This window comes from Carassius gibelio, chromosome B8 (genome assembly GCF_023724105.1).
Source record: "Carassius gibelio isolate Cgi1373 ecotype wild population from Czech Republic chromosome B8, carGib1.2-hapl.c, whole genome shotgun sequence".
Classification (NCBI taxonomy): Eukaryota; Metazoa; Chordata; class Actinopteri; order Cypriniformes; family Cyprinidae; genus Carassius; species Carassius gibelio.
The window spans coordinates 30923802-30936482 of NC_068403.1; the positions used below are offsets into that span (position 1 = coordinate 30923802).

Consider the following 12681-nt stretch of genomic DNA (forward strand, 5'->3'; position numbering starts at 1 on the left):
TTTGCATATGTAAAGAATAAAGCACAATAGACTGGTCAGTGGGGGGGATGTGCGTGTAACACCGACAGTGTCCCAAAACCCTGAGCTGCCTGCCTTTACACCATCTTTAGGGCACGCTTTCAGTGGCCAGACCCGAAAAACATGATTTTATGCCCAGAAACGTCTGCTGAAAAGAGCAGCATGGATGTTTTGGTGTGTGAGGTCCAGGCAGATCACTGGCTGAAAACGCAGTGTTACACGGGTGCAGTGTTCAGGACAGCTCTGCAGAACTGGGCAGCGCTTCACATCATCTGTGCTGAGTGTTCCTGTAGCTCAACTGGTAGAGCATTGTGTTAGCAAGCGCAAGGTTGGGGGTTCGAATCCCAGGGAACACATGATTGTAAAAAATTGTTAGCCTGAATGCAATGTAAGTCCAAAGCGTCTGCTAAAATGCATGTTACATCAGCGAGGTGTTGTGCTCCTGTGTTGTGTGGCTGCAGTAGCGTCCCCCCTGCACTCCTGCGGGCCGGAGCCGCTCTCACGGAGCCCTTAACAGGTGCTTGTTCCTCCAGAGGTTCTGCTCCACAGATGGCTATTGTTATGTGTGCAGTAAACACAGAGACTCAAGCGCGCGCTCTGTGTGTGTCTCTCTCTCTCTCTCTCTGTGTGTGTCTGTGTGTCTCTCTCTCTCTCTACCAGCTGCCGTTTCCTGCTAAAGCACTGTTATCCCTGACCCCCCCCCCCCCCCCCCACACACTCCTCCTCCTCCCCCATCTGCTCCTGATTCTCCAGACCGTGCCTCCCGTCCTCGTCTCTCTCTCTGTCGGCCTCACGCTCGGACTCTTCTTCTCTGCGAGCCGCTGACACAAAGAACGGATTAGCGCTTGATCGCACCGGAGCGTGTGCCATCGGTGGAAGGGACCGTATTCTCGCCGGACAACCAGGCAAGTGTGTGTTTATTTTTGTCCATGTACAGCCGTGTTCACCGTTGTGAATCGCGCGGATTTGCGGCTTAGCTAGCTGTGATCAGGCGCTGTGTTAGTGCTGTGTTTGATGTGGAGCGGTGCGCGCGCTGATTCACGGAGCGGATGTGATCAAAGCCATCTTGATGGATCAGACTGACGCTGCTGGTTTGTTGTTGTTGTTGTTGTTGACGGTGTCTGTGCTGATTTCATGTAATGGTGCTGCTAGTTTCGGCGATTATCCGTGAAGACTCTTTCTGTCAGATAGCTTTGGTAAGATGCATGTGATTGAGAGTTATTACATTTTCACATCACACATCCAAAATACAGTCGAGCTGTTCATTAGAAAAGACGATTGGTCGGTCATCGTCAAGGTTTTGACACCATTCACGATTATTTGTATCATTCATTTACTTAAATTAGGACTACATTATTATGCAATTACCCCCCCCCCTCCATTTTTATCTAAATTTAGCATTAAAAAAAGGACATTGTATATGACATGATTTTTTAGTATGTGTATATATTGAAATGGTCAATTAATAAATGGGGTCTAACAATAATTATAATCTATTAATTCATCAGTCTTATCATGTCTAAACAATATAATAATGTTGTCTACCAAGCTCTGATAATGAATGGCATATTCTAGGCCTTCACCCAGAAGCAGGGCTGTGTCTGTCACTTTAAAGCCATGGTTCACCCAAACATGACGATTCTGTCATGATTTACTCCGGCTGTTCTAAACCTGTATAAAGTTCTTTCTTCTGTTGAACACAAAAGAAGATACTTTGAAGAATGTGTCTCATCTGAACAGCTGCTGGACTTCCACAGTCGAGAAATAAAGCTATCATGGTCTTTGGTTACCCACAATCTTCAGAAGAAACACATTATTAGAGGTTTGGAACAGCTAGTGGGCTTGTAAACGATGTTTATTTTTGAGTGCACTATCCCTCCTTTAAGTCAGATAGATAACAGGCCTGTTTCTGTGTTCATCAGGAGTTACAGGACAGACACATCCAGCCCCACATCTGGACAGCCTTGTGTTCAGAGCGCAGATGTGAGCTGCAGATGTTTCAAACCACGCAGGTTATAATGCTATTAGTGTTATAAACCTGCACATACTTATTTGTTGATTTAACTATGTGTTGGCATTTGTAACATACGGACCAAATCGCTTCCCATTGATGTGATCCAGGACGCATCACTTTACCGGTCAGTGTGGGATGATGTCTCTGCACTTATTTCAAATGTGGCCATATTTCGGTTAGTATGATTTAAAGTATTGTTCATGTGGAATCCTCATATTGATATTGTTTGACATGTGCTGTCCAGTGATGTCATGATGTGATGTCATGATGTGATGCATCAGTCAAGATGAAGCAAAACAGCCGAAACCAGCAGGGCCTGTGAGACAGAGCGGTTGGTGTTTCGTTACTAGACCGTGGACTGAATGGGTTTATTTGTGTGTGTTTGTGTGTGTGTGTGTGTATGAGGGATATTACTAAGTGTTCCCAACATATTCCTGTATCAGTCGATAGGAGCGTCTCGCTGCTCGTGACACGTGAGAGATGAATCTAGTGCAAACTGATATTGCAGACGAAGACGTGAACCTCAGGTTCAATATTTTGACATGGTGTGATCCAGGCAGCGACGAGGAGAAACTGGAGTCTAATATCTTCCTGGTTCAGCTCATATAGGACAGATGGCTCTTCATTCTCTGCTTTCAGTCTCTCTCTCACACACACACACACACACACACACACACACACACACACACGAGAGCTTATCCAATTCATCTGGCCATTGTGTACGGCCCGGTGCGGCACAGAGACTCTTTTCAGAGCTGAAGCGGGCAGCTGCAGCGTGAGGAAGCGGCGCACTGAGAGATCCGCCAATCACAGGACAGGACAGACAAACAGAGGAGGAGGTGGGCGGGGCTTGTGCAGAGGGCGGGGCTTCAGCCGAGGCACAAGTGCTGGAGGTCAGGGCCAGATGCTCTCCACACAAAAGAGTATTTCTCAGGAAGCGACGCTGGGAAGCATGGCGCTCGCCATTGTGTGTGTGTGTGTGCGCGTGTGTGCGTGCGTGTGTGTTTGTGTGTGTGTGTGCATGCACTGCATTGCAGGGGTCTTTAGGACTCTTCTGCTTTAATGACTCATATTCACTCTTTTAACCCGTCTCAGATCTGATGTGTTTTCTGCATGCACTAATGTTGTTGTTGTGAACTGAAGAGCAAGACTATTTCCATGTTGAACTCACTTTACGTAAGCTGCTCAGCAAGCTTGTTTATAACTCACTCAACCAACTCATTTAGGAAAGAAAGTAAACGATTCTTTAGCTTCGTTTGCATTTCTTTTCACTCAGGTTGTGAAAGCTGTGTCAGTCACTGGAAGTGTGTGTGTGTTTGTGTGTGTGTGTGTGTGTGTGTGGTGTGTGTGTGGTGTGTGTGTGTGTGTGTGGTGTGTGGTGTGTGTGTGTGTGTGTGTGTGTGTGCAGTTCCCTGGTGTTACAGTGCAGAAAACAAAGCAGTTGAAGTTTCGTGTCATCATTTATGTTTATTACCGTGTAACGGTTATCTCCAGTTAGTGTCAGTGATGAAGACCAGGCTCAGTAGACAGATATTGTGGTTGTTTTCACGTGGTCTCAGTATGGGTCAAAGACCTGACCTCACATTTTGGGATCCGCATCAAATGACATTTACAAAAGTGATATTCATACACAGAAAGCGTAATAATTGCAAATACAGTGTCTACTTTAATGTTTCCAATAACCTTTGTAACCTTTGCGCATATACGCATATACGCGTGTGTGTGTGTGTGTGTGTGTGAAAATTAAATGAGATGCTTATTAAAATATATAAAGGAAATATTGATCCTAATATATTTTAAACAATTACAAATGGTTAATAAAGGGTAAAATCTTATGAGGTCATAGGAAAGTGGCAAAGATTGGGAAATGTTTCATGAGACAGTAAATTAGTTTTGGGGGCTGACCTGTGATCCTGAAAAAGAAAAAGAAGTCTTTTAATGTCATTTAATGATTCAGGCTCTAAATATGCCTGACGAGATCATTTGTTAAATCATCTATTTTTTCTTTTCTCTCTCTGTAAATCGTGATACAAATATATGATAGTCATCATTCTTATGCTCAGATTCTAATGTATGTAAAATAGATAAATGAGTGAAGCTGTATTAAACGTGTATTGTTTGACTCTTGTACAATACGTCAGATTGGATGGACGTGATCTGGACATGTATGTAGTAGTTCAGAGGTCACAGCCAATCATTGAGCTCTGAGAAACAAAGAAGAAGCTACTTCCATCATAAATACCTGAAAAGAGCCAGGAATCATGCTTCTGAAAATAGCCATGCCTTGTTTCATTTCACTTCATTCATTTTTAAGAGGTTGGGGTTTAGTGTGTGATGATGGTGTGATCTTAAAGGATGTTTTGGCTCAACACAGCTGTGTGTGTGTGTGTGTGTGTGTGTGTGTGTGTGCATGTTAAGAAAACCAATCAAACATCCAGTGAAACCTTGAAAATCCTCGAAGCGCGACTGGGCTAGTGTAGAGAAGCAGTTGGGCGGGTTTTGTTTATGAAAACTGCTCCAAGTCTGCATGGGAAAGTCAGAAGATCTGTGTGTCAGTTTATTGAGCCTTTTCTTTGAGCAGTTTTAAACCTCAGTTCCTGTGCGCTCTTGAAGAGAGTTTCGTAGTTTTGACTGTAACCGAACGCGACGCAGTTTGATCGCTGAGCGAAGGATGACAGACAGAGTTGGGAAGAAGAGAAAAGAGTTTAAGTGAACTGAATTTAATGACTTCAATATTAATCTGTGCCTCACATTGAACTATAGAACAGCTCCAGAACACTTGAAATAAAGCGCCCGAATCCGTTTCAGTGCATGATGTTTCTGTGAAACATTAGCTCGGCTTTTGGGAGGAAACAGTTTGCACACTAGTGCTCCAATAAGCCTCTTTGAAACACATTTTCTTTTCAGTATACGTTAAGAAGAGAACTGTGATATTTCAATTATTCTGAAATACTTTAGATGCGGAGCAGTGTTTCTGATATCAGTGAGCGAGGAGCACAGCGGGAGCGAAGTCATTGCTTTTATTTATTTATTTGATAATTATTTTTATTTAATCTTCACTGTAATACAAAAATAAAAAGACATCTCCCAAAAGAAACACACAAAAACTTGCACATAGCTCAGATTATGAAATTAAACAGGACTATATAACAGATATAATAATGAACAGGGCAGAAGAGTTAAGTCCAGACAGTTACTCACTTACAACAATAATAATGCATTTTATTTGTCATGCTCTCTCTTAACCCAGAGCTCTACAGTTATGGGCATGGGTAACAACAAGAAGCACAGGTTTCATAACCCATAGCTCAACAACATGCATCAAATAACAACTATAAACACTCAATAAAACAAAACAAAACAGTATAAAAATACTCATGTAACTGTAAGCAACTTCAAAAAGATAAGTCTTTAAAGATTTCTTAAGGCAATTCAGAGTTGTAGAATGTGTAGAGCGTTCCAGAGTCGTGGAGCTGAGAGGAAGCTCTCCCACCATGCTTTTAGTTTATATGCAGCTGCTGGAGGATAAAGAGCGAGCGCCAGCATGAACTACATACACAGGCAGGGCAGGTCGATGAACAGATTTAAGTTAAGATCAGGATTTTAAAATCAGTACACGCTTTGATTGGAAGCCAGGGCAGGTTATGAGTACCGCAGTAATAGTTTGGCTGGTAGTTGTATATGTTAGTACCCGAGCAGCTGAACTCTGAGTATATTGTTATTTCTGAATAGACTTCTCAGGGAGACCAACATAAAGTGTATTACAGTAATCAAGCCTGGACGTGATAAAGGCATGAATAAGCCTTTCAGCTTAAGACAATGATAGAGAAGGTCTTCTAATGTTTCTTAAGAGGAAAAATGCAGTCTTTGAAACCATTTTAATATGGGCATCAAACAATAGTTGAGAGTCATAAATCAGTAATCACATAAGAACTATTTAATTTATGTGAAGTCGCTGGCATACAGACACATAAACGTTCTGTTGTTGACTCATTGAGCTTGAGAAAGTTCGTGTGCAAGCAGGCTTTTATCTCGCTCAAGCAGTAAGTGTTGTGAGGGCAAGATGAGGATCAGGCTGTGTGCTGAGATGGATCTGACGGTCATCGGTGGAGAAATCAAACCATATTCCATGCAGTATAATAGGGTGAAGATGAGGTCCCATATATGAGTCCAGACTTGATAAAAACAGGCCTGTTTGTAAGACGCTCCAGGGGAACCAGCTCAAAAATGATCTTATGCCAGCTTTCTAGTGAAGGAGATTTATCACTTATCCAATTAACTGAAATATTTTTTTCTGGCAGAAGGAGATAATATTGTACAACTTCTTGTTAGCAGATGAAACAATGCATTTATTAACCTAACCAATATCAGTGAGACTGGGTCAAAATCCAACTGCATATTAAAGAGCCAGTAAGATGAAAATTCTAAGCTTCCTATTACTGTTTATAAGTCCTGTACAACAGGTTTAAATCCATCCCAGGTTAAAAAACATTGTCATTTTGTCTAAATATCATTTTAAAATTACCTCAATTCTCAGAGATCCCCAAACGGTTCGAGCGAAGCTGTTCAAAAGATTCAGTTTCCTTAAACCCCACCTTTCGGTAGCATACTGTGTTCTGATTGGTCAACTAACATAGTCAGGTTTGATTGGTTGTTCCGTATTCAAGCCGCGCTTCAGTTTGAATCTGAATAGCGCGTTCAGCGCGGGGGCGTGGTCACATTAGATATAATGAAGGGAGACATTGCATTGTTTTCATATAGATTACTTTATCACAGAATATCTGTTAGCAGCACTTGTTTAGTTTTTAAAGTAGACATGTCAAGCTTTCTATAGATATCTCTCTCATGTCTCTTCGTTGAGTATTCACGGAGTTACACTTCATTTTAATGACGTGTCTGTACATGACGATCAGCGCAGACAGACTGCAGACAGACAGCACACATACTGATAAGACGCTCGGGAGAAAACAAACACATAACTTCATAATCATACTTCGCGTTGTGATTCGGAGATGCTCGTTGTTCTAAATAAAGTTGGTAATGAACCCTCTTTTATGGCCAAACGCTTTGAAAATCCCGCCTTGTACTCACCGAGATTAGAAAAGCAGTCATCAGTGAAATGTTGTGAACACAACAAAAGGGATTTGTTGTACTGTTCTGGTATTGTGGTGAAAATGAATTTTAGCCATTGGTTCTTCTGATCTTCATTCATTGGCAGTGAAAATAAAACAAACTTGCCTTTACAATTAAAAACACACGGTCTCCTCGACATGATGCTCTCACACCAACCAGAGCGTCTGTGTGTGTGTGGGGGGGGGGGCAGGTCAGAGGTCAGTTTCTCCCAAGACGGTAGGCGGAGATTATTATGCAAAGTGTTCTAGTGACGTACATAGAGATGGGCAAAAGATTTGAAATCTATAACGACTCGTTTCAGTGATTCAGAGTCGACTCCTTACTTTAGAAGCCAATAACTTTATAAATCGTGTACTTTTTGGTTTAATTACTTTGCAAATTATTTACACTGATGGACAGCTACATCATACACTGTAATACAGGTCATTTTTGATTTCCCATCTGTGTGGTTCTTTAAAAATCTTTTCCATTTCCTCCAGCACCAAAAACCAATACCTTTACAGTCTGTTTCATGACCACAGCCAGTGTGTTAAATACCTACTTCAGTTTTACATTTCAGACACATAGCTGATAGAGAGGGGCTAAAAATGCATGCGGTTAGGAGAAATATGGAGTCTGTGAATGATTTTAAATTCTATTTCTCTTGTAGAAATACTTTTTTGTCCATCGGCCACTGTGTCTGGTGAATTTCTAAATCTACCAGCCACTCAATGTTTTTACCAGCCACTTTCTTGTTTTTAACCGACAATGTGCAACTGCATGTGAAAACTACAAGATCTACAATACTTAAGCAGTTTATTTAATCTCAAGTCTCAATTAAATACTGACATTTTCTCTTTCTTTCTCATACACACACAAACAATGAACTGATATACATTTCATTAAATGAGTAGAGCAGATTAAACACAAAACTATCATTCCTCCACCCATCTCCCAGTTTACTCCTGCTCATCACAATCAGATCCTGAAGTTTCTGAGCGTTCTTCTTATCCTCCATGAACTGATGCCAGGGCTGGATAGCAGGGCTGGGTCATAATAGCTGGACAGTCAGAAGGTCACAGAGGCTTCTCGATGTAAGACGGGACCTCCGGTCACTTTCCACTTCATTCTGCTTCATACAGGCTTTTAGCTTTGGTCTGTGGTACATTTACATTAGGAAGTTATTTAAGATATTCAGCTAAACGGCAAACACATCAACACAACTTTCAGTTCTCACTCTGACACTCACCTGGTTTTGTATTTGGAAAAATAAACAATGAAAAGTAAAGTGAGAATTAAATATTGTAGCATAGCATCTTCTGAACGTGTTGATGACATACCGAGCAGAACATGGTCAGACATGTCTCGTGGTAAACTAACCAATCGCAGGACTCCTCATTGTCTGCTTTTCTCCATCGTTCTTTAAAAAAACTTTGACCTTCGCATCTTTGTCCACGGTCTCCTGAGATGTTTTCTCTGGAGATATCTTAACACCTGCGATGTAATGTCTCTCTCTAAAAGTCTCCACCGGCCGGGTGAAACAGTATGATATTTTTATTTACCCGCCACGATGACCGGTAGGTGAAGCAAGTTTACCCGCCACAACACAAAACACCCGCTTTTGGATAAATTTGCTATCTTACATAAATTTGCTATCTTACATAAATTTGCTATCTTACATAATTTAGATTTTTTGGTGAACTAACCCTGTAAATTGCTTTTAAAGGTTCCTAGAGTATGTTCAGAGCTTGGTAAAACTGCCTTCTCTTCCCTGGTTATGGAATCAGCTGCAGAGTATAATAATGATAGAAATATTTTCCCCTCTTTAAAAGTTTTTAAAAATCTCTCATTGACCGATTTAAGGGAAACGTGTGTTTTTGGTTGAGTAGTTTTTGTTGGTATTTTGAGTGCTGGACAAAAGTTTATGAAAGATTCTGAGTTTAATGTTTGTATGTTGTTTATGTGAAACTTTCTGTGCTGCCATCTTGGCCAGGACTCCCTGGAAGAAGAGATTTGATATCTCAACACTATCCTGGTAAAATAAAGGATAAATAAAATAAATATCCTCAAGCCTACGAAGTCCCAAATTACACAAACGATTGTTTAATATTGGGGTAAGAAAGAAGTCGGTTAGATCTACAGACTACAGACTGATCTCCATGCTTTCAGAGCATTAAATGTAGTTGGATTATCATGTCTCTCTTTTATGTTTTAAAAGCTCTTAACAAAAGAAGAGTTCTTAAAGGAAATTGTAGGATTCAATATCTAACCAAACATAGGAAGAATCATTCCTTAGGATATAACAATTTGGGTATCAAATCTTAACAAGTGCTATCCGACCCATATTTTCTCAAATAAAGGAACAAAATTAGATCAGTTTTAGATCAGTTTTCAAAGATGTAGAGATAGAAATTCCCAAATGGACGAAACTTAGAGGTGACCACTTAAAAAGAAAACGGGGCACAATGTTTGATTTAAAGGTGTAAATAACTTTTATTATCAGGTGAATATCTACCCTGTATAAATGCTGTTTGATCAGTCCCAATTATCTTTCTTCAAAGCCACATTGCTATAATTTTAGAAAGCAATTTCTGGTCAACATTCAATAATGCCATTGGCCTGTCAGAAGAACATCTAATATTAGACTTCTACCTCTAATATTAAGTCTCCGCTGTATAGAATAGTCCACAGGATTCCCAGATTGAAGCTCCATAGTGACACTGGCATGATCTGACAGTAAAATACGTTCTGTATTACAAGATCCTATGAAATGCAGATCTGTTTACGGCATAAAGAAGTAATCTAATCTTGACTGACAGTGATAGGAAGCAGAAAACACAATTATACTCTTCATCAGCAGGGTGAGGAGTTCTCCAGACATCCACAAAACCAAGATCTTTAGACATATTCTGAAGAGATCGGGTCTGAGCAGTTAAAGATGTGGGTACTGATGCTCAAGAGAATTCATTACATAATTAACATCTCCCTCAACAATAGTTACATCTGCTGGCCTGGCAATCATGGCCAAAAACACATCAGATGAGCTGGGCGTAATACATATTTAGTGTGAAAATAGATTTACCTTGACACACAGCTTCAATAATATCATAGTGACCGTCAAAACTATGTGATCCAGGCTGCCCAAATCATGATACATCTTTATTTTAAGCTTCAAGCTGACGCATTAGTGTAATGGCCCAAAAAACTTTTAGTTACTGGTCAGATCCTTATCTGTAATTGTCACAAATTCACACAAGCCTTTCCATTTTTGCATAAAGACCCGTCCTGACAGTCTGCGTTAAAGGGTCATATGATGTGATTTAAGATTGTCCTTTCTCTGGAGTGTTACAAGCTCTTGGTGTATAATGAAGATCTGTAAAGTTGTCTGTAAAGTAAAATCTTTATCAGAGTTAAGACTCTCTCACCCCCTAAAACACCTCGTTCTAACACACCCCACTTGTCTATGTCATTATGTGGAAATATTAGCGTAATGCCGCTTAAATGTTGACACAAAGAAAGAAGCCGTGGTTTCAGTAACACAGTTAGTGTTAAAATCCCTTTATTTGGTCTTTGGAAAGTAGATGCATTTAGGAATCCTTAAGATTCGTCACAACAGAACAGCAACACTTTCTATGGACGACTGTTTCGTGAAGCTAGGAGAGGAGGTACTTCTGACTTTGCTTGGGCAATCTGGCGCTTCTGAATCAGCTACTGGAAGTACGTTTTCTTATTAGTTTAAGTATTTGCTACTGAATGTTCAAATGCGGAGTTTTGCACATCATGCGTGTGTGTGTGTGTGTGTGTGTGAGAGAGACAGGGTCACACAGTGGAGTCAGCTGTCTTAACCGTTTGTGGCTTGTGTCTGTCTCGAGACTGTTCCTCTTTCAGCTTGAAATGATGGGAAAACTAATGACATTATTAACTGTCTTAACATTTATTTTGAAAGATAAAGATCACGATTTCCCACGAGTGCTTGCAGTGTTTGGCCAATCACATTGCACTGGGTCAGTTGGCCAATCAGAACAGACTGCTCTTGTCAGAAGGCGGGACTCGTTTGAAAGAGGCGGGGCATAGAGGAACTACAATAATGTACAGTATCTGAAAAATAATGTTTTTTAAACATTAAAGCATGTCAATATATTCTGTTACACCGAATACACAAAATAATGATCTTTAAAAAAGCATCATATGACCCCTTTAAGTTGCAGTCTTAACTTATGTGCATGGGAATTTATTACATGCTTATGTATTACAATTTCTAGTTTTATATAAGCTTTCCTTTATATTTCCTTTGTGCGTCACTGCCACCTAACTATGAATAAAACGAGAGAATGGATGCATTTGAATTAACAGAGATCTACTTTTCATATTGTAGTACCTCTATATAAAGGCTATATAAATGCCCAACCGAACACGTCCTCTGTGGCGACAGAGAAAGCATGACATGAAACGGCTGATGGCATTAAATCTGCCAAGTTCAAGGGTCTATAAAAAAGACTGGTACTGTAATAAAAACTAAGTGTTCAGAGTGTGTCTTTCGTGAAGGCAGTATGCCATATTTCAAGGCCTTCAGTCTCTTTAAAGAATACTTTTTGGAAGCCAAAAAAACACTGATGGGCTGATGGTGCAATAGGTGGCTCGGTGTGTATCGTCTTAAATGTTAAATTTACGGGGCAAAAGTCTGGAAACCAATATTTTTCCTGACTTTGCTTTCTTTTGTTCATAGTTTTCCAAGCCTCGTAGGATCCCAGCTGATCTTTGTGTGCTCCGGAGGCTTGGACCGGAGCCACCTGTGCGTTACACAGATTAACACACACCTTCCAGCCAATCAGAGTGGAGGATTCACACAGACCGTGGTATAATCTGAGCAGAGCACTTCACAAAGCGTTTCTCTCATCACTAAAAAGAAGCGATTCAAATGACAAACTTAATTTTCTTTGTGTAAGGGGCAGCAAGAGGATATTTAGTGCAGCAGTAGAAATGTCTCTCCGGTCAAATTGTCCTATTAAAACTGCCTAATAATGCCGCCCATTAACACAATCTGAATTTGAGAATAAACCTAAAATGTATAAGGCAAAAGGTAACAAGCAGACTCCGCGGCCGCCTCGCTAAGGCTATGACTATGTTTGACACGTACAATATTTGAAAATCGATAATTATTTATTTATTTGTTTAAATTACATTTATATCTGAATTTATGTCAACCTATAGACTTTCAAATATCAAAATGTCATGAATTAATATGTATTTTTGTACAAAATGACATATAAACATATTTTCCTATTATACTTTGCCTGGAAACGCTTCCAAGGCGTCGGTTCTATTTCTAGCATGCACGCGTCGAGCCGCGCCTGAGCCGCGCATCTCACGCAGGCACGCGACAAGCTCTAACCTGTTAACATGGGAACCGAATTAAAAACGGACACGCCACGCAGCTGAGATGCTTTCGCCACGCATCCAGTGTGTCCTGACCGGCCTAATGATGCCCGGGTGTTGGCTGTTGAGATTACAACAACGAGGTTGTACTTGAAGTATAT

General features: G+C 40.5%; 1 protein-coding gene across 5 annotated transcripts in view; it reads left to right on the plus strand.

Moving 5' to 3' along the window:
• Window positions 1-511: 511 nt before the first annotated feature.
• The window catches only part of magi1a (membrane associated guanylate kinase, WW and PDZ domain containing 1a), a 68948-nt gene continuing 56778 nt past the window's right edge, over window positions 512-12681 (plus strand). The window contains exon 1 of one of the 5 annotated variants that reach the window (XM_052562879.1): window positions 512-923. The gene's annotated coding sequence lies outside the window, so the exon portion shown is untranslated. Of the gene's footprint in view, window positions 924-1064; window positions 1215-12681 lie in introns of those variants that run through there. The other 4 variants (XM_052562875.1, XM_052562880.1, XM_052562872.1 and 1 more) reach the window with 4 other exon arrangements.